General features: G+C 25.7%; 1 protein-coding gene across 1 annotated transcript in view; it reads left to right on the forward strand.

Moving 5' to 3' along the window:
• The first annotated feature begins 1,596 nt into the window (after positions 1 to 1,596).
• rau (RA domain-containing protein rau) overlaps positions 1,597 to 20,467 on the forward strand; it is a 56,650-nt gene continuing 37,779 nt past the window's right edge. Inside the window, exon 1 of the mRNA XM_065500468.1 lies at positions 1,597 to 2,670. The gene's annotated coding sequence lies outside the window, so the exon portion shown is untranslated. The remainder of the gene's footprint in view (positions 2,671 to 20,467) is intronic.

A 20,467-nucleotide genomic window follows, 5' to 3' on the forward strand; every position in this document is an offset into this window, starting at 1 on the left:
GCCAAATAGAACTATAATTGAAGCTATAATTGGAATACGATTGAAGCTAAAATTGACTCCTATAAAGTCCTATGATTGAAGCTGTAATTGGAATACGATTGAAGCTACAATTGATTCCTATAAAGACCTATGACTGAAACTAAAATGTTACTATATAAGGACATGCGATTGAAGCTAAAATTTAATCCTACAAAGACATACGATTCAAGCTTAAATTGATTACTATAAAGACCTACGATTGAAGCTAAAATTGAATCCTATAAAGACCAACAATTGAAGCTAAAATTAGACAATATAGAGACCTTTGATTGAAGCTAAATATACCTATGATTGAAGCTAAATATATCTATGATTGAAGCTAAATTTGATTCCTATAAAGTCCTACGAACGAAGCTATAACTGGAATACGATTGAAGCTAAAATTGATTTCTATAAAAACCTACGATTGAAGCTAAAATTGAATCCTATAAAGACCAACGATTGAAGCTAAAATTAGACAATATAGAGACCTATGATTGAAGCTAAATATACCTATGATTGAAGCTAAATAGATCTATGATTGAAGCTAAATTTGATTCCTATAAAGTCCTACGAATGAAGCTATAACTGGAATACGATTGAAGCTAAAATTGAATCCTATAAAGACCAACGATTGAAGCTAAAATTAGACAATATAGAGACCTATGATTGAAGCTAAATATACCTATGATTGAAGCTAAATAGATCTATGATTGAAGCTATAATTAAAGCTCAAATTGATTCCTATAAAGTCCTACGAATGAAGCTATAATTGGAATACGATTGAAGTTAAAATTGGTCCCTATAAAGACCTACGATTGAAGCTAAAATTTAACTATATTAACACCTACGACTGAAGCTAAAATTGGTCCCTATAAAGTCCTACGACTGAAGCTAAAATCGGTCCCTATAAAGACCTACGACGGAAGCTAAAATCGGTCAATATAAAGACCTACAACTGAAGCTAAAATCGGTCCCTATAAAGACCTACGACTGAAGCTAAAATCGGTCCCTATAATGACCTACGATTGAAGCAAAAATTGTACTATATAAAGACCTACAATTGAAGTTAAAAATGGTCTCTATAAAGAAAGACATTTTACGATGCTAAAATTGGACTATATAAATACTTGAGATTTTTGTAAATGAACAAATTATGTGTTTGAGTCAGACCTGCAGACCTTGAAAACTATTTTTGATTAGGAATAAAAAAAATTCTCTAGTCTTATTGCCTAAAATCTTATGAAGTGAGGAAGCGACTTTGGTACTTTATGCCACCATCCCCGATTTAAACACTCTAGTGTAGTAGAGTAGTTATAAGCAAAGTAAACAATAGCGTGCTGCATGTAAATATTTTGAGTGTTTATTTAATATGTGAGCAAAGAGAGAGAGAGTGTTATGAGTTTGAGTGAGTTAGTTGTTTGTGTTTTGTTTAGGTCTTGTATAGATCTTATTTAGTATAGTCTAATTTAGTAGCTAACTGATGGATTTACGAGACGGTTTATGAGATACGGTCGTTTGAAAAACAATTTTTCGTAGAAAAAAATAAAATTGTTTTGAAAATTTTATAAAAAAAAGAAATACGAAAATTAAAATTTTTTTTTGAAAGAAAATTTATGAAAAAAAAATTTAAAAAAATTCTTATAATCATTTGAAAATATGCTTATAAACCAGTTATAGTTTCTTTTTATTTGTGCATTTTTTTATTAACCAAGCAAGCATGACTAACTTACCAAATGTCAATTGGATTTAATGCAAAAAAAAAAACCTTACGGCCGTGCAGAATTAATAAACTAAAAGAAAATTCTTGAAAAAGATAAAAAAAAAATTGAAAGAAACTAAAAAAAAAATACATTAAAGCAATTTCAACACCTGTGCAGTGAAGTTGAACTGTTTGCTGCTTCTTTACAAGACGATTTTGAGTGCATCAGAAAATTTTCAAAACATATTTTAAAGTGAACAAAACAAACTAAAAAAGCAAACCAGTATTTTAACTTATTAACCAAGAAATTTGGAAAAAATCATTAATTTAAAATGAAAATTATGTATTACTAAAACATGTTTCAACATGTTTTTGTTATTAAACGCAAAACATCATATAAACGACCTTGTCTGAACAAAAATCTTTAAAGATTTTCTAAAAAATAATTACATTTTCACAAAACCATTCAAAAACGAATTTAATTAAAGGCATTCATTGTAATCTCAACATTTTAACAGCCACTACAAAACAAGCAAACAAAAATTTAAAAAGAAGTTTCACTACAATGCTTTTTACTTACAACACAAATTTATAAACAAAAAATTAAAAATTAATTAGCTTAAATGAAAATACCGCAACTAAACACGTCATTTTGTGTTTATGTTAAGTTTAAACAACTTGTAAATTATAATTTATAAACAAAAATTAAATAAATATTAAACACAAAAACTTACATAAGGATTTTTGCCACATACTTGTTTTTTTTGGGGGATTACTTTCATCTGCAAACTCTTCGGCTGCTGCTATTTTTGGATTTTTATAAACTTTGTTTGCTGATTAAATAATATAATAATAATAATTTTACGGTTTTCTTGAAAACCCAGCAACCTTAATCATCTTTTAAATCATCTTTCCTCTTTGTTCAAAACTTTAAATCTTAACTTAACAAGGTAAGTCTTTAAAATCACACAATTTGTTTGTTTATTTTTATCTTTTACATACATTTTTAGGTAATTTAACTGCTTAGACAAAAAAAAAACTGAAAAAAAACATGAAAAGAAAACTTTTGTTATTTAACTTTGTTGTTGAATCAAAGTATATACTAAGATCATCTTAATATAAATTTAATGATCTGTATTTTTTTATGATCAACATCAGCATTTTATTATTATTGAGTTATTATAATTAAAGTCAATAGTTTTTTTTAATGGAGGCTTAGCTAAGTTACATAGTTAAATAAAAATAATATAATTTTCAAACCCATAGAAAATCTTCTCTATAATTGATCTTTAAGAATTAAACTTCAAATACTCAACATTGTGCAGAAATTATCTTAGAATTCAACAATGAAAATTTGTTGTTCAAATATGAACATTTACAACCATTTCTTTTCCGATTAAGACCAATTTGGAGGTTTTTCATGAAAAATATTGTGAAAAATGTGCCATAAAAAGCGTTTAGCACAAAAAAGCTTTTTCAAGCATACATGATTTTTAGGACAAAATGAATTTTTCATGATTTTTCTATAAATCAAAAATATTTTTCTATTTTTCACTAAAAAGCTTTTCCAAGCTTAAAAGCTTTTTACATAAAAAATGCATTTCTCACAGTATTTTTATGATTTTTCGAAAAAAAATTTTAGAGAAAAACATATTTTATTTAGTTTTTCTCTAAAAACTAATTTTTTTCAAAAAAATATTTTTTTTCACAAAAATTTTCTTTAAAAAAAACTTTTGCAGAAAACAATTTTTTTTAAATTAAAATAAAATATGTTTTTCTCTAAAAAAAAACTATTTAGATTTTTTTAAAATTTTTTTTTTTTAAACAATAATTTTTGCAGCAAATAATTTTTTTGTAATTAATTCTACGAATTTTCAATTAAAATAAAAGTTTTATTATTAGCAAAATATAAATTGCATAGTTTTAGAACAAAAAATTATTTTTTTTTCAAAAAAGCTTTTTTCAGCAAAAAATTTATTATTACCAAAAAAGCTTTTACATAAAAAATTAATTTTTCGCTTTATTTCTCACGATTTTTCAATTAAATAAAAGCTTTTTCTCTATAATTATTTTCTTAATAAAAGCTTTTCATCAGCAAAAATTTATTTAGTTTTACCAAAATAAAGTTATTTTTTACAAAAATGAAAGCTTTTGCATTGAGAATACATTGTGCACGTTCTTCACTAAAATATTTTTTTAATTTTTCATAAAAAGAGCTTTTATGGATAAAAAAGCTTTTGACCAGGAAAAGTTTGTTTTGATTCCGAGCTAAAATATGACTATAGAAATATCCAAGATTAAAGCTTAAATTTAGCTTCAAAATGTGTTACAATTGCAGCTCAAATCAAAAGATCTAATGTAGAAGGTAAAAAAAGCTCTATGATTGAAGCAAACAAATATGAATCTCTATAAAGACAAAATTTCACAGAAAATCGTCTCTTCCCAAAAAAAATTACTTGTTTCTCTAAATTGATTCAAAAAAGTGTTCACACAGAAACTAATTTCATGAAAAGAGCTTCTGAGAGTAAAACAGCGTTTGACCCAAGCTAAAATATGACAATAGCAAAATCCAAGATTAAAGCTTAAATTTTGGTCCAAAAGAAGTTACAATTGCAGCTCAAATCAAAAGATCGAAAGATCTACGATTGAAGCAAAGATTTATGAATCTCTATAAAACTTTTTTTTGACAAAAAATTTACTTTTCCCTAAATCAATTGCTCATTTATCTAAATTGATTCAAAAACAGAAAATAAAATGTTTTTGATAAATAAAGCTTTTGGGGGTAAAAAAGCTTTTGAGCAGAAAAAGCTAGTTTTGGTACCAAGCTAAAATATGACTAAAGAAAGATCCAAAATTAAAGCTTAAATTTCGCTTTTGAGCAGAAAAAGCTAGTTTTGGTTCCAAGCTAAAATATGACTAAAGAAAGATCCAAAATTAAAGCTTAAATTTCGCTTCAAAAGAAAAAGAAGTTAAAATGGCAGCTCAAAGCAAATAATCTAATGTAGATGGTAAAAAAGATCTACGATTGAAGCAAAAATGTATGAATCTTTATTAAAGCTAAAATATGGCTCTATAATCTCTTTAAAAATACTTATGATTGATATTAAAATATGACTCTACAAGCAACTACGATTGAAGCTAAAATATGACTCTACAAGCAACTACGATTGAAACTAAAATATGACTCTACAAACAACTACGATTAAAGTTAAAATATAATTCCAAAAATACTTTCCCTTGAACCTAAAATAATCTTTAAACCGATCTACGATTGAAAAAACCTTAAAATATTTCTTACTAGTTGATCGCCCCGGCTTCGCCCGGTGGCATTTACTAATGTTAGTTCTTCAAGTTTCTCCAACCCACTCACACCAGCCTGTTCTTATTTATTTGCAAATAAAATATCTAAATTTGTACTGCATACTTTGGGGAGCTTTTTTATTACAGTTGACTGGACTCACAAAAAAAAGTATTTCCGAATTTTATCCGGAATTTTTTAATTTTTTTTCTTTACAAACCATCTCCTGAAAATTTCGAATCGAATAAAAAAAAATCAGCCAAATCGCACCAGCCGTTTTCACGTGATGACATTACATACATGGACCATTTCATTTCATAAAATATGACTCTAATGTCTTTAAAAATTAGGCTTAAATATGACGGTACAAGCGATTACGATTGATGCTAAAATATATTGTTTCAAAGAAAGTTTTCACTGAAACTAAAATTGGACTTTAAAATTACTTACGATTGAAACTAATCTAAGAAATATCTTTTCTAGCTGAAGTACAAACAATTTTGATAAATTTCATTGTATTTTGTTTATCTTAACAGCATTTCTGTTACTACTATCAATTGATGCCATCAAATCATTCGATTTACTGCAAAGTTAGTTGTGGTAACTAAAATTGTGTATTTAAAATGGTAATTTCTCATATTTCCTACATTTGTGAAGAGATCTGATTTGTAATGTTGAATTTCAATAGTGATCAAAACATATTTATTGTATAAGAAACAAAAATTCATAAACAAATAATATTAATATTGTTTATTAGCAAATAAATGATGTGACAAATTAATAAATAATTTATAGTTTTATTTATTTATTTAAAAATCAATAAATCTTGACCTTTATGATTTTTACTAAAAATTGACAAAGTTTTGAATATACTTTCTTTTATAAAACCGTTTGATTTGATTGAATTTAACATTTGAAAATAAAACTCCCAAGAGTCATATTTTAAAAGACTTTAGCACATAATTAAGCAAATTTTTATTATAATTATTTAAATAGCCATATAACAAATGATTAAATAAAACATTAAAAAATATATTTTATATAAAAAATATTGCATAACAAAAGCTTTATTATAATAAAATAAAAGGCTGTTTATAGTTTATATAAATATTTATGGCACCTTTAACAAAACAAAAAAACTTTATATAAATAATTACTAGCTAAATTAAGGTAATTACTGAAATAATGAGTTAATTAAACATTTTTATACATTCATATTTTTTAGTTAATAAATTAACTAATATATTAACTAACTGTAGTTTTTTTTATAAAATAAAATTATTTAAAAACCTTTTGCTTTTTCGTTAATTATGATTTATAAATCATAAAATTTCTTTGGAATTCCAGTGAACTTATTGAAATTCTTCGTAATCATGAATGAATGTTTTTTAACAAATTTTAAAGCAGGTTTTTTTATTAAACAATTTATAACAAAAATTCATATCAATGTTTTATTAATGACTAAACATTAATTCTATGTTAAATTGGTTTAAATAAACTATGTAAATTTTTGGTTTATTTTATCAATGAAGCTTTAAATTTACGACTAACTTCAAAGCTTGCTTATCAACAAAGTTTTAAAAAAAGCCTAAGACATTATGTTTAAATTAATGTTTAAGTTAAGGTTTTGTTGACAAAATATTAGGAAAAAAGTTCCCACATTAAAATCATTATTTTATTACTCAAAATATTGTAATAAAATTACTTTATTTAAACCTAATTAAGCAGCTTATTAATTAATGTGTGTGTATTTTCTTCAAGCCATAAATAAATTCTCTGTTGTTTTTTTTTGTATTTTATGGCCAAAACTAGATGATAAGTTTAATTACAGTTTTGCTGTTTGTTTTTGGGGGTTTTGTCTTTGGCCTAGACAATACATCATTAAGTTAAGTTTCTTACGGTTTTTGGAGACAAAAAAGAAGTAAAATTGCTTTGGCAAGATAAATAATAGAAAAAGATGACCTTCAAGAAAATGAAAAAGACCATAAAAAGTAATAAATTTGAAATAACTTAAAGTGCAATAAGAGAACTTAGTTTAAAATCATTTCAATATCACAAATATAACAAAAGACAAGCTAGATTTAAGGGTGCTGCAGTAAAGAGAGCGATCGTTCAATTTGCAAGATTAACTAACTCTCTCTTTTCGCTAGATTACGAGTTAACCCGCTGAAAGCGAACAAATAAATTCTTATTATTAAAATTTGTTTATTATTTAAATAAAAAAGTTAATTTTTAACTATAAACTTTTTTAAGTATTGTAATTTGTTTAAAGTTTATTTGAAATTAACAAAATTATTTGAAAAACCTTGCAATTTTCATAAACATTTTTATTTTCCACTTAAAAAGCAACAGAATACAAATTTTATTTAATTTTTATGTCTGTTCTTCAACATGAGCTAATTGCATTCAATTCTAAATGAGGTAATCTTAATTGCTAAACTGAATTTTTTGTATAGTTTTCAAATATTACTTTTAAATACTTAAATGAAATAAATTATTACAACATTTAATTGCTTTCAAATGCTCGGCATCAAGTGTTTTTTCTATAGAAAGCAGACATGGATTTGTTCATAACAATTAAGAAAATTGATTAAGTGGAGTTAGGTAAAACTATAAATTCATTATTGATTTCTGTTATGAATTATGTAAATCTTTTATGTTTTAAACATTTTGTAAATCGAAAAGAAAAAGTAAGAGGCTTTAATATTAAAAAAATGATTAAAGAAATGATAAAAATATTAAGAAATTTTATTGCACAAGTTTTAATTACACTGTCCAACAGCATTTTTGAAACCGACTAGCGACCCTATAATTCTGAAAGGGCATGTTGAGTAGATAATTTTTGTAGAATAAACTTATAGTCCAGCTGGTCTGAAATTTTTTTTTACAGTGAGTCAAAATTTTCAATTTTTGATTGAAGGTAGCATTATACTAACTGAAAAAAATGTTGTAAGTTAATATCTGAGAGAATTCTTATTGTCAGAGTTATATTGTGGAATTTTATGGGGATCATTTTTGTAGAAGATCTTAACCCCCTATCTCCTCTCTTTAGGGGTCAATTTAATACCTATTTTGAGAAAATCAAGAAAAGTCCTTTCAAAAAGGACATTTAAGGATTAAAATATTCTACGAAATTTTTGGGGGTAAATTTTCATTGGGGGTCACCAAAGACACAAAAGTTGTAAATAGAGCGCTTTACGCTTAATTAGCAAAATTACAGGCCATATCGGGTCTTACATTTTTTAAAAAACAGCCCTATGCTGGATTTTTATTTCCGAGAGATTTTAAAAAATGTTAAATTGCAAGATTATTTTTTGATCCAATTCCACCCTATTGTGCTTATTGGGAAAATGTTTGCAGCCAACTTATTTTTTAGTGTAAAATCTGCCCTATTCTGGAGTGAGAGTTTCAAATTTAGACATTTTGAATAGCAGACAAGTTTTTATTTATTGGATGTATAAATTAAAAATGTGAGATTAGGGAGGGTATTATGCGTTTGTGCAGATGTTTGTAACGCCCAAAAATATTAGTCTAACACCCACCTTAAGGTATACCGATCGACTTACAATCACTTTCTGAGTCGATTAAACGATGTCTGTCCGTCCGTCCGTCTGGTCGGCTGGCTGGCTGTCCATGTAAACCTTGTGCGCAGAGTACAGGTCGCAATTTTGAAGATATTTCGATCAAATTTGATACATATTATTTTCTCGGTCCAAGGACGAAGCCTGAAATCGGTCCATTATTTCACATAGCCCCCATACAAATGTCCCTCCGAAATTGGACTTTATCGGTCATAAATGTTTAATTTATATATGTATCTTCACTAATTCCGCTCCAAATAAATTTTATATATACGAAATTCATGTCACCAAATTTTGTTACGATCGGTCCATAATTAGTCATAGCTCCCATATAGACCCACTTCCGAAAATCACTTTAACGTGCATAAATCTCTTAAAAATGTTGGTAAACACACAAAATTCAACATAGTTAACTTTCATATAGACATTAATCGTATGTACTAATTTCATGGTGATCGGTCCATAATTGGTCATAGCTCCCATATAAGGCCCGCTTCAGAAAATCACTTTAACGTGCATAAATCGCTTAAAAATGTTGGTATACACACAAAATTCAACATATTTAACTTTCATATAGACATAAATCACACGACATAATTACATGGTGATCGGTCTATAATTGGTCATAGCTCCCATGTTAGGCTCACTTCCGAAAATCACTCAAAAATATATATTACTGAAATTTTAAAAGAAAAATGTTTTTGCTCTTTTACTTAGTGTAGGGTATTATATGGTCGGGCTTGACCGATCATTACGATTGTTTAATAGAATTTCAGCTGTAATAATTTTATAATTATTCTGAATATTGTATAAGCTAAAGATACAATATTCAGAATAATTATAACAATTCCCAAAAGAGATTAAGTTTCCATTGTTTACTTAATGTAAACAATTAAAATGTTGTTATTAATAGCTTGATATAGTTATAAAGCAAATTCTTTACTTTTTGCTTACCTAGACAAAAATACCTTTTAAATTGTTCATGAATTTAATTGAAAATTTATGCAAATTATTTAAATTATTTGGCTAGAAATCAATTTTACTTTTCGTATTATTACACAGTACAACACATGATTTTGGGACTCAATTCTGACAATTGCACGTGAAAGTAGCCCCAAAAATAAGAACTTCCGCATCATTAGTTTTGTCAAGTTGGCTGCCGTATTAATTTAATGGCCATACGAATTTTTTTTCCTCAAGGTGGATTTTTATCACTTTTTCTATATTTTAGCACGGTTATATCTCGTATACCGTACGGAATATCTCTTTTGTGGCTGAAGCAAAATTGTAGATATTGAATAGTAGAAAAAAAGTACGGAACATACCTACCCAAAAAGGATGCATCCAGTACCTTAAAAATCGCCAAAATGCCCATTTTTTTAATTTTTTAACCAATTTTTCACATTTTTTCCTCAATAACTGGATTACAAATCCAGTTATGGACCGATCACCATGAAATTAGGTCTTGTGATTTGTGTCTATATAAAAGTTATTTATCATGAATTTTGTATGTATACCATAATTTTTTACAGATTTATGCACTTTAAAGTGATTTTCGGAAGCGTGTCTTATATGTGAGCTATGACTTATTATGGACCGATCATAAACAAATTCGGTACATATAATTTGTTCGGCCCAAGGACGAAAACTGTTGAAATTGGCTGAAATCGGTTCATTATTTCACCTAGCCCCCATACAAATGTCCTCCCGAAATTGGACTTTATCGGTCATAAATGTTTAATTTATATATGTATATACACAAATTTCGCTCCAAATAAGTTTTATATATACAAAATTCATGTCAAAAAATTTTATAATGATCGGTCCATAATTATTCATAGCTCCCATATAAGACCAGCTTCCGAAAATCACTTTAAAGTGAATAAATCTGTTAAAAATTATGGTATACATACAAAATTCATGATAAATAACTTTTATATAGACACAAATCACACGACCTAATTTCATGGTGATCAGTCCATAATTGGATTTGTAATCCAGTTATTGAGTAAAAAAGGTGAAAAATTGGTAAACAATTTTAAAAAAATTGGCATTTTTGCGATTTTTAAGGCACTGGATGCACCTTTTTCGGGTAGGTATGTTCCGTACTTTTTTTCTACTTTTCAATATCTACAACTTTGCTTCAGCCACAAAAGAGATATTCCGTACGGTATACGAGATATAACCGTGCTAAAATATAGAAAAAGTGATAAAAATCCACCTTGAGGAAAAAAAATTCGTATGGTCATTAAATTAATACGGCAGCCAACTTGACAAAACTAATGATGCAGAAGTTCTTATTTTTGGGGCTACTTTCACGTGCAATTGTCAGAATTGAGTCCCAAAGCAATGAACTGAAAAATGTTGTACAGTGTTATTTATGTATTTAAAACAATTTGTTATGGTTTGTTTGACTTTTTTTCAAATTTCTAAACAAATTCTAAAGACCATATATGTTGCTAAATAAATTTATAACAATAATTTGTTTTTGTTTGTTAATGTTATTGTTTGGAAATCCGTTTTAATTAAATAAAATGGAAAGTATTTAAGCCATATTTAATGCTTTAGTTTGACAAAAAATCGTGACACACCTTTTCAATTCATGACATATGGGGATAAACAATTTGTAAAATATGAATATGAATACATTAGACTTGATTTTGAAAAGATTTATATAGAGATTTATTGTTGTTTGTTTTTTGCTTTTATTAAAAAAAATATATATTATTTATTGAATTTGTTGCTAAAAAGCTATAACATGATAAACAATGTAAGAATGATTTAGTGGAAAAAATAAGCTAAAAAGAACCAGCGACATTTTTGAATACAAATACTTAGTTTTGAATTGTATCTTTTATAAAGCCTAAAATTTACTTCATAATTTTGAATTTTGTATACAGATTTGCTATTAAATTCTTTTATAAGGCTTTATATTTCTAATTTTATATAATTTTCAAAGGGGTTCAAACGCCACCTAATAGTTTTATGCGAAATTAGTCTATGGTTGTTATATTTTACAGTGTTATAGATGTTTTAATTAATAAAGTTCTTTTTAGAGTCATTTATTAGACTTTATTTTAAAGAATTTGGAATATTTTGAAAAGGGATACATAAGCCACCTTAATGTTTTATGCGATATTAGTCTATGATTGTTATTTTTTACAGTTTTAATGCTTTTGACTTTAATAAAGCTCTTTTTAGAGTCCTTTATTGAACTTTATTTTAAAGAATTTGGAATATTTTGAAAAGGGGTTCAAAAGCCACCTTATTGTTTTATGCGAGACTAGTCTATTATTGTTATATTTTACAAGGTTAATGTTGTTGACTTGAATAAAGCTCTTTATTAGAGCCTTTTATGAAACTTAATTCTAAAGAATTTGGAATATTTTGAAAAGGGGTTCAAGCTCCACCTTATCGTTTTATGCGAAATTAGTTTATGGTTGTTATATATTTACGAGGTTAATGCTGTTGACATTAATAAAGCTATTTTTATAGTCCTTTTTGGAACTTTATTTTAGAGAATTTGGAATAATTTGAAAAGGGGTACATAAGCCACCTTATTGTTTTATGATTGCTATATTTTACAGTGTTAATATTGTTAATATTAACAAGGCTGTTTATTAGAGCCATTTGTGGTACATTATTTTATAGAATTTGGAATATCTTGAAAAGGGGTACTTTAGCCACCTAACGTTTTATGCGAAATAAAGTGTTAAAGTTGTTGACATTAATAAATCTCTTTATTAGAGTCCTTTCTGGAACTTTATTTTAGAGAATTTGGAATATTTTGAAAAAGGGGTACATAAGCCACCTTAACTTTTTTAGCAAATTAAAAAATTCCGTTAAACTCTCTTATTAATATAACAGTTTCCTGTCCATTATTTTATTGTAAATATTATATTTTATTATAAAGTAACTATTTAGACTCTTTTAATAACTAAAACTCTCTATGCCAAGCACGTTCTAAATACCTGTAATATTTTCTTTTGGATAGCTAAGTTTTTACACCAAAACCAAACTCAACTTAAATCAAACTAAGAAAGAAACGTTTAGGTATTTTATTAACAACTGTGACAGGTACTTGGCCGGATACTAGACAATAGTTCAACATACACACAAGAACCCAATAATTGTTTGAACATAAAAATATCTATGTTTTCTTAATACTTGTCTTTTAATACTTATATCAATTGTTAACTACGTGATCTTATACGATGTCTGGCTTTTTTTAAACACAGGTGTATCCTTGTTTTTTTCTTTGTGTTTCTCACACATAAATTTCGTAAATCTATAACAAACTACGTGCTTAAGGTATTTAGCGCCTGTTGAGTAAACTCCACAAACAAAATTGTTGTCCTTTTTTCCGTTCTCGTTATCGGCAATTGTTCTAAATTCTGGGCTGAAGTGTATCAGACAGATTTGTTTAGAAATATAAAGCAGAGATTTGTGGTTGTTTAAAATTAATATGCTGGACATGTTTAAAAGGAATATTGAGAATTAATAAAAGATTTCTAAAGAAACTTTTTTTTGTTAGTAAAACAATTAATAAAAAGAAATATTTAAGAAAAAGAAAAATGAATTTTTTGAAAAGATAAAAAAGTTGTTATGTTTTGGAAATTAAAACAATAAGTTTGGTTTTAAGGTATAGATTTTCCTAAGCTAGAAAAATATTAAAAAAACAAGTAAGAAAGTATGGTCGGTCAAGCCCGACCATATAATACCCTACATCAAGTAAATGAGCGAAAACATTTTTCTTTTAAAATTTCAATAATTTATATTCGTGAGTGATTTTCGGAAGTGGGCCTCATATAGGAGCTATGACTAATTATGGACCGATCACCATGAAATTAGATCGTGTAATTTATGTCTATATGATAGTTATTTCTGTCGAATTTTATTTTTATACCAACATTTTTAATTTTTATGCACATTAAAGTGATTTTCGGAAGCGGGTCTATATGGGAGCTATGACTAATTATGGACCGATCGTAACAAAATTTGGTGACATGAATTTTGTATAAAACTTATTTGGAGCGAAATTTGTGGAGATACATTTATAAATTAAACATTTATGACCGATAAAGTCTAATTTCGGAAGGACTTTGTATGCGGGCTAGGTAAAATAATGGACCAATTTCAGCCAGTTTCAATAGGCTTGGTCCTTGGGCCGAAAAAATTATATGTATCAAATTTCATCAAAATATCTTCAAAATTGCGACCTGTACTCTGCGCAAAAGTTTAAATGGACAGCCAGCCAACCAGGCAGACGGACGGACATTGTTTAATCGACTCAGAAAGTGATTCTAATTTTTTGGAGTTACAAACATCTGCACAAACGCATTACCACTATGTTGATGTAGAGTATACAAAATTGAAAACAATCCAGAATTGGGGATAGTTTCTCTTTAAATAGTAATTTTACAAGACCTTACTATAGAATTGTATCTTTACAAGGTACTTTTCTTTAGAATTGTATATTTACAAGACTCTTTTCTATAGAATAATATCTCTATTAGATACTTTTTTTATAGAATTTTATAATTACAAGACACTTTGCTATATAAATATTTACTAGACAGCTTTCTATGGACTAGTAACTTTACAACTCTTTTCTATAGAAAATTGTCTTGTCAAGATAGTTTTCTGTGGAATTGTATCTTTGCAAGACATATTTCTATAGAATAGTAAATTTACAAGACTTTTTTCTAGAGAATAGTATATTTACAAGAGGCTTTTCTCTGGATAAGTGTTTTGTCAAGATACCTTTCTATGGAATTGTATCGTTACAAGACACATTTCTATAGAATAGTAAATTTAAAAGACTTTTTTTTAGAGAATAGTATTTTTACAATGCCATTTTACAGTAATATAGTATCTTCACAAGACAATTTTCTTTACAAATTCAGTTTTCAAATTTCCATCTCATATCATTTGGTTTTTTAACTTAATTTAATAAAATTATTTAAAATAGTTTTAAAGTTGTTACTTTCCTGTTTAATATTTTTGCTATTGTTTAACTTTGAAATTTATATTTTCCCATAAATGTCACTTTCTTTTTTTCTATGTGTATTTGTTTATAATTTTTATTATCAATTGTTTTAACTTAATTTCCCTTTCTTTGTTTAAACATTAATGCAGTAAAGACAGCAAGAAGATTTACAAATCAAGATTTTCTCTTTATAAATAATAAAACCTTAAAGAAAATGAGGAATAACAATTTTTTAGTAAGTAAATAAATCTAGATTACAAACATTTAAATGAAGAAAAAAAATTAAAAATTAAGATCATGTAGATTTCCGTGAATAAATTTGCTTGGCAAATCTTATTTGTAAGACAAATCTTATAAATATTTTAAACAAAATGTTTTAAAAGTTTAAAATTATGAAATAGAATGGAGTTGTAAAATCTGAGTTTAGGTTAAACTTTTTCTTTTTATAAATTTGTTTAATAAAGTTTATTTTGATAAAATTATTATAATTTAAGCTTTGTTGGCTGAAAAAATGAAAAAAATCTGTTTTAAACTTTTCAAGTTAGACAAAAAATAATGTTTTAAAGAAAATACGAATTATAAAATTTTTTTTTTTTTTTGTATTTTTTTTAATGGAATTGAAATTTTAGCTTGCGTTATTTGAAATTTTACTAAAACCGTTTAAAATTACTTCGGTTATTTTATAAAATTTGTTTTTATATTTACAAGGTGTCATATTTAAAGAAAGCATTTCTTATTTTAAGTAGCTGAATCATCTCTTTTTTTTTTGCTAAATTTTTTGATTTTTTATAAACCTCAGTTAATTTCTTTGTTTGTATGTTTTACACACTTGTTATTAACATTATTTATTATTAATTTACTAAAATTTTGTTGCGGTTACCGGCACCTGTATAGCAACAGTAGCAGCACATTTGTATTAACATTCCAATAGTGTTGACTTTGGGGTTTTACACTCAGCCCGCAAAAAAAAAAACTTTTCAACTTAAAAATTCCTAAGAAAACAAATGAAACATGACTAATATAAAAATTATGAAGAATTTTTGAAACAAAATTCAAAATCTTATGAATACAAATTTAAAACGAAAAACCTCAAATAAATTTGTTTATATTACTGACATAAAATTCAAGAAACAGGTTAAATGAATTGCTCTAGTTTTGAAATAATTAAAACAAATTTAATTTAATTAAATTTAAATGATTGTTTTTGTTGTCTAATCGTTAGAGTAATTGTTGTAAATTTACCATAAATTTATTTGTTTACCCACCAACATGCAAACTTAAATACCTATATAAAGTCTCAAAAGAAAAACATTGTAATTTAATTTAATTGAAATTTTTATAGTTTCTTAAACCTCAATTTTGTTTTTAACTGTTTTTATTATACTTCGATAAATTTAGATATTTACACAAATGAAAAATTGTTTTTTTCATCAAATTAATTTGTTAGTTAATGGTGCGGTAAACCATCATACAAATCATAAAAATAATAGAAAAAAAGTGAAATTACTTTAGTTTAATATATTGTAATAAAACAGCAAAACAAAAGGAAATAAATTGTTAACTACACTTTCTTTTATTAAAGGTTCAAAGTCATGACTTAAACTCTAAACTTTAAGATTTAGCCTTGTTTAACTCATTGATGCCACCCATGAAGCCAATATGCTTCTTTCCTTTATTAGATTAATAATTGTATTTATTTGAAGTATATTAATTGTAAGTAATTATAAATAATGATGCCTCACTTAATAATTTAAACAAGGTATTAGTCATTGAGGAATGTTGTAAACAAATTGTTAAATCAATAAGTAAATATAAAATAGTTGCTTCATTACTTAAGATTTTTAAGAAATTTTAATTTAAATTCATTGCAATTTAAAATTTATTTCATACTACTTTGTTTTCATATGCATATAATGGAAATTAATTTAATATATGTTTTTTATATTAATTGTATTATTATAGGAGACATTTTCAATTGTTTACCTATTATAAACATGAGGTAAACATGAGCAATTTTTAAAAACCTTTCAAATTATTTTACAAGTATTTTCAGTATAATTTTACATTATTTACATTGTGTAAAAAACTTAAAATTTAATAAAAAAAACTTTTAAATTCTAGAAATATAATATTTACAAGTAATTTTGCCTTAAAATTATACTATTTAGCTAAAATTTACATCATGTAAATAATATAAAATTTTAGAAAATTTATTATTCCTAAAAATTTTCTCTTTGTACAAGAAATGTTTAATTGTTTGCCTATATTTACACCATATTTACCTATTATTTACATTATGTAAAAAACTGAAAAATTAATAAAATCTTTTAAATTCTTGAAAATTAATATTTACAAGTAATTTTGGTACATTTTTAACTATTTACTTCATGTAAATAAAGTAAAATGTTAGAAAATTTATTTTTTCTAATAATTAAATCTTTGTACTAGAAATTTTCTATTGTTTACATGATGTAAATAATTAAAAATATTTAAAATCAGAAAAAAAAAATTCATTAATTTAGAATTTTTATACTTTGCAAAGGATTTTTGCCTAATTTTACTTTATTTACATTGTGTAAAAAACTGAAAAATTAAAATCTTTTAAATTCTAGAATTTTAACATTTACAAGTAATTTTGGCTTAATAATACATTATTTACTTATAATTTACATCATGTAAATAATGCAAAATATTAGAAAATATGTTATTTCTAAAATTTAACTCTTTTTACTAGACATTTTCAATTGTTTACCTATTGTTTACACGATGTAAATAATGAAAGATTTTTAAAATCCCTTAAATTCATAAAAATTAAAGTTCCACAAAGGTTTTCTGTCTAATTTTACATTGTTTACCTATTATTTACATCATGTAAAAAATCAAAAACCGTTCCAAATGTAATTTCTGTAAATATTTTAAGTTTTTTATTACAAATTTGCATTTATTTACCTATTGTTGACATGATGTAAAATATGTAAAATAAATTTCACATATTTTACACACACATCTATTTATACTTACCGTATAGTAGTAGTATTTTTGATGTTTTGTGTGAATATTTATACTTTTAGCATTTTATGTCTAGAGTATATAGATATACAACTTCCCCGCCAGTTTCATTTTCCTAAACTTTAAAAATCCATATCTTCAGTTACAAGCAATTTTTTAAAAAATTTCTTTTTGATTATGAATCGCACGATTTATTACTATTATTTGATAAATAAAATTTTTAATTTTTCTAAAAAAATTTTTTTTTAAATTTTTATTTCCCTAATTTACAAAAGTTAGCAAAAATAATATTGATCGATTTTGATAATTTTTTTTAAGAAATTGCATACCATGTGAACTAATATCAACATCTAAAAAGATTTTCTATTCAAATTGTTCAATATTGCAAAATAAAAAATTTATATCTTTTATTTCTAATAATAAATTTTATTATTTCATGAAATATTTCCTTAAATTTTACAAATTTGTATGAAATTTATAGTGTTCTTTATTATTTTAGTTTACCTCAAAAATCAACGACTTTTTTGTCAAACTAAAGCATTAAATATGGCTTAAATACTTTCCATTTTATTTAATTAAAACGGATTTCCAAACAATAACATTAACAACAGCAACACATTTTTAATATACATTTATTTAGCAACATATATGGTCTTTAGAATTTGATTAGAAATATGAAAAAAAGGCAAACAGAACCACAAACAAATTGTTTTAAATAAATAATAATACGAAAAGTAAAATTGATTTTGAGTTAAACACATGTATAAATTTAAATAATTTGCATAAATTTTCAATTAAATTTATGAACAATTTAAAGGTATTTTGAACAATTTGTTTAGGTTAGCAAAAAGTAAAGCATAAGGCAAACAACATTTTAATTGTTTACATTAAGTAAACAATGGAAACTTAATATCTATTGGGAACAGACGCGGGTCCAGAGGGGGTGAAATAAGAATTCCGACCGGAAACCAAAACGTTTTCATATAAAAATGTAGAACAAATTCTAATTTTTAACCCCCTCTGATTGGGAAAGTATTGCAAATTTTAATAGCCAATTGTAAGGGTTTTTACGATGTTTCTAGAACTTGCTGAAAAAGTCTAAATAAAGAACATCTCATAACCTTGTTAACATTATTTCAGCATGAAAAATTACCCAAATTAATGTGTAATCCTTTAATAATTTGATAAAAATCTTGATATTCATCCCTTTGCTAAACAAAAAAAAGCAGCCTGTTTGACACCATAAAGCAACACGTTTCTGTAACAAGTAACGCCTTGCTGTTAAACAAAAGAGATTAAACCAAAATTCTATTGAAAATTAACAAGATTTTCATAATGATTACAAGTGAAAAGTGTGAAAAAATCTATACAAAAACAGCAGAGAGGAAAAATTACAGAAATAGGTAATGAGATAATTGGCTTAAGAAAAGGAAAAGGAAAATGAAAAGAAAAATAAACTGAAACTGAAAACTGCAAGAAATTTAAGAATTTAAAGTCTTAAGATTACATCAATAATTTAGTTTAACTTATGAACAAATTTACATCATTAACAAACATTCATTGCTATAGGACAAATTATTCAACAAATTTCACATTGTTACATACATTTTTGCCTTTACTGCAGTTGCATTTGGAAACTGAAGTGTCAGTCATTATTCCCGGCTACTCAAGTGTCAACATGAAGGACACTTTTTTTGCTACATATTTACTGATTAAAAAGTTACTAAAGCAAAAAAAAAAAAACTAAAGTAAAATTACTATAGTTTAAAAGCACATAAACCCATAACATGAAAGTAAAATGAAGCCAGAAGACTTGCTCTACATTGTAAATTATAAAAATCAGAAGGATATTCTCACAGTTTAACAATATATATTTTTTTCTTTACACTTAAACATAAGCTCAATTAAACTTGCATGTCGGACTCAAGTACAGCATAATCTGAGCAAAATTTTTTCAACAAAAAAATAAAATAGTACTTAATGAGCTTTTTTTTCTTGTTGTGGCCCCTATATAATGGAGACCAAAAATGACATACACACAAGAATGCAGAAGAAAACACGAAAAGAAAGATGAGCAAAATGAGGGCAAAAAGAATTCTTTTAAATTAAGTATGAAAACGAAAAAAAAATAAATTAAATTTAACAATACTTTCAATTAATTACACTTTAAAGGCAAATGAACAAGAGAAAAAAAGACACTATAGCGAAAATTTCAAAGCATACAAGTTCAGTATTAAAAGCTTCCGTTTTGAGGCGGTATTAAATGTATCAATTTCAAAAAGAAATTTTGAACTTTATTCCCAGATGTGCAAGAAAGAATTTCACACGTTTTTAGGGTTTTATTTGAAATAAAAAAATCAGAACAAAATAAAAATATTAAGGCATTTTTAAAGTTTATGTTAAAAATCCCATGAATGCAAATGTAAATATGTCAATCAATTAATATTTTCAAACAAAACCTAAAAAATATATAAAAAAAATCTTTAAATTTGTTTTAAATCTTATTACACAAATAAATTTTTTTGGAAAAACACACGGACTGAACAGTATAGATCGGGGTAGTAAAACCCCTATACTCAGTTTTTGGTTTTTGATTACCAGTCTTTTTTTATGGACCTCCAAAAATTCTGAAATTCAATGGGCCCTTAAAAAGAGGTGTCATCAGTTTTTGGCCAACAGCTAATTAAGTCTTGGTGATACTGATTAACTATATATGGCATTAATATAGCTAAGAGTCCATGAAATAAATTTTGCTTACAGCTTACAGGTACCAACTGACCTTTATGAGCTACTTAGAGTGCCTAAACACATTCAGATTGCATAAATATGTCCACAAGAGTTGTTCAGCTTTAATCTAGCTACAACTTTTT

This window comes from Calliphora vicina, chromosome 2 (genome assembly GCF_958450345.1).
Source record: "Calliphora vicina chromosome 2, idCalVici1.1, whole genome shotgun sequence".
Lineage (NCBI taxonomy): Eukaryota > Metazoa > Arthropoda > Insecta > Diptera > Calliphoridae > Calliphora > Calliphora vicina.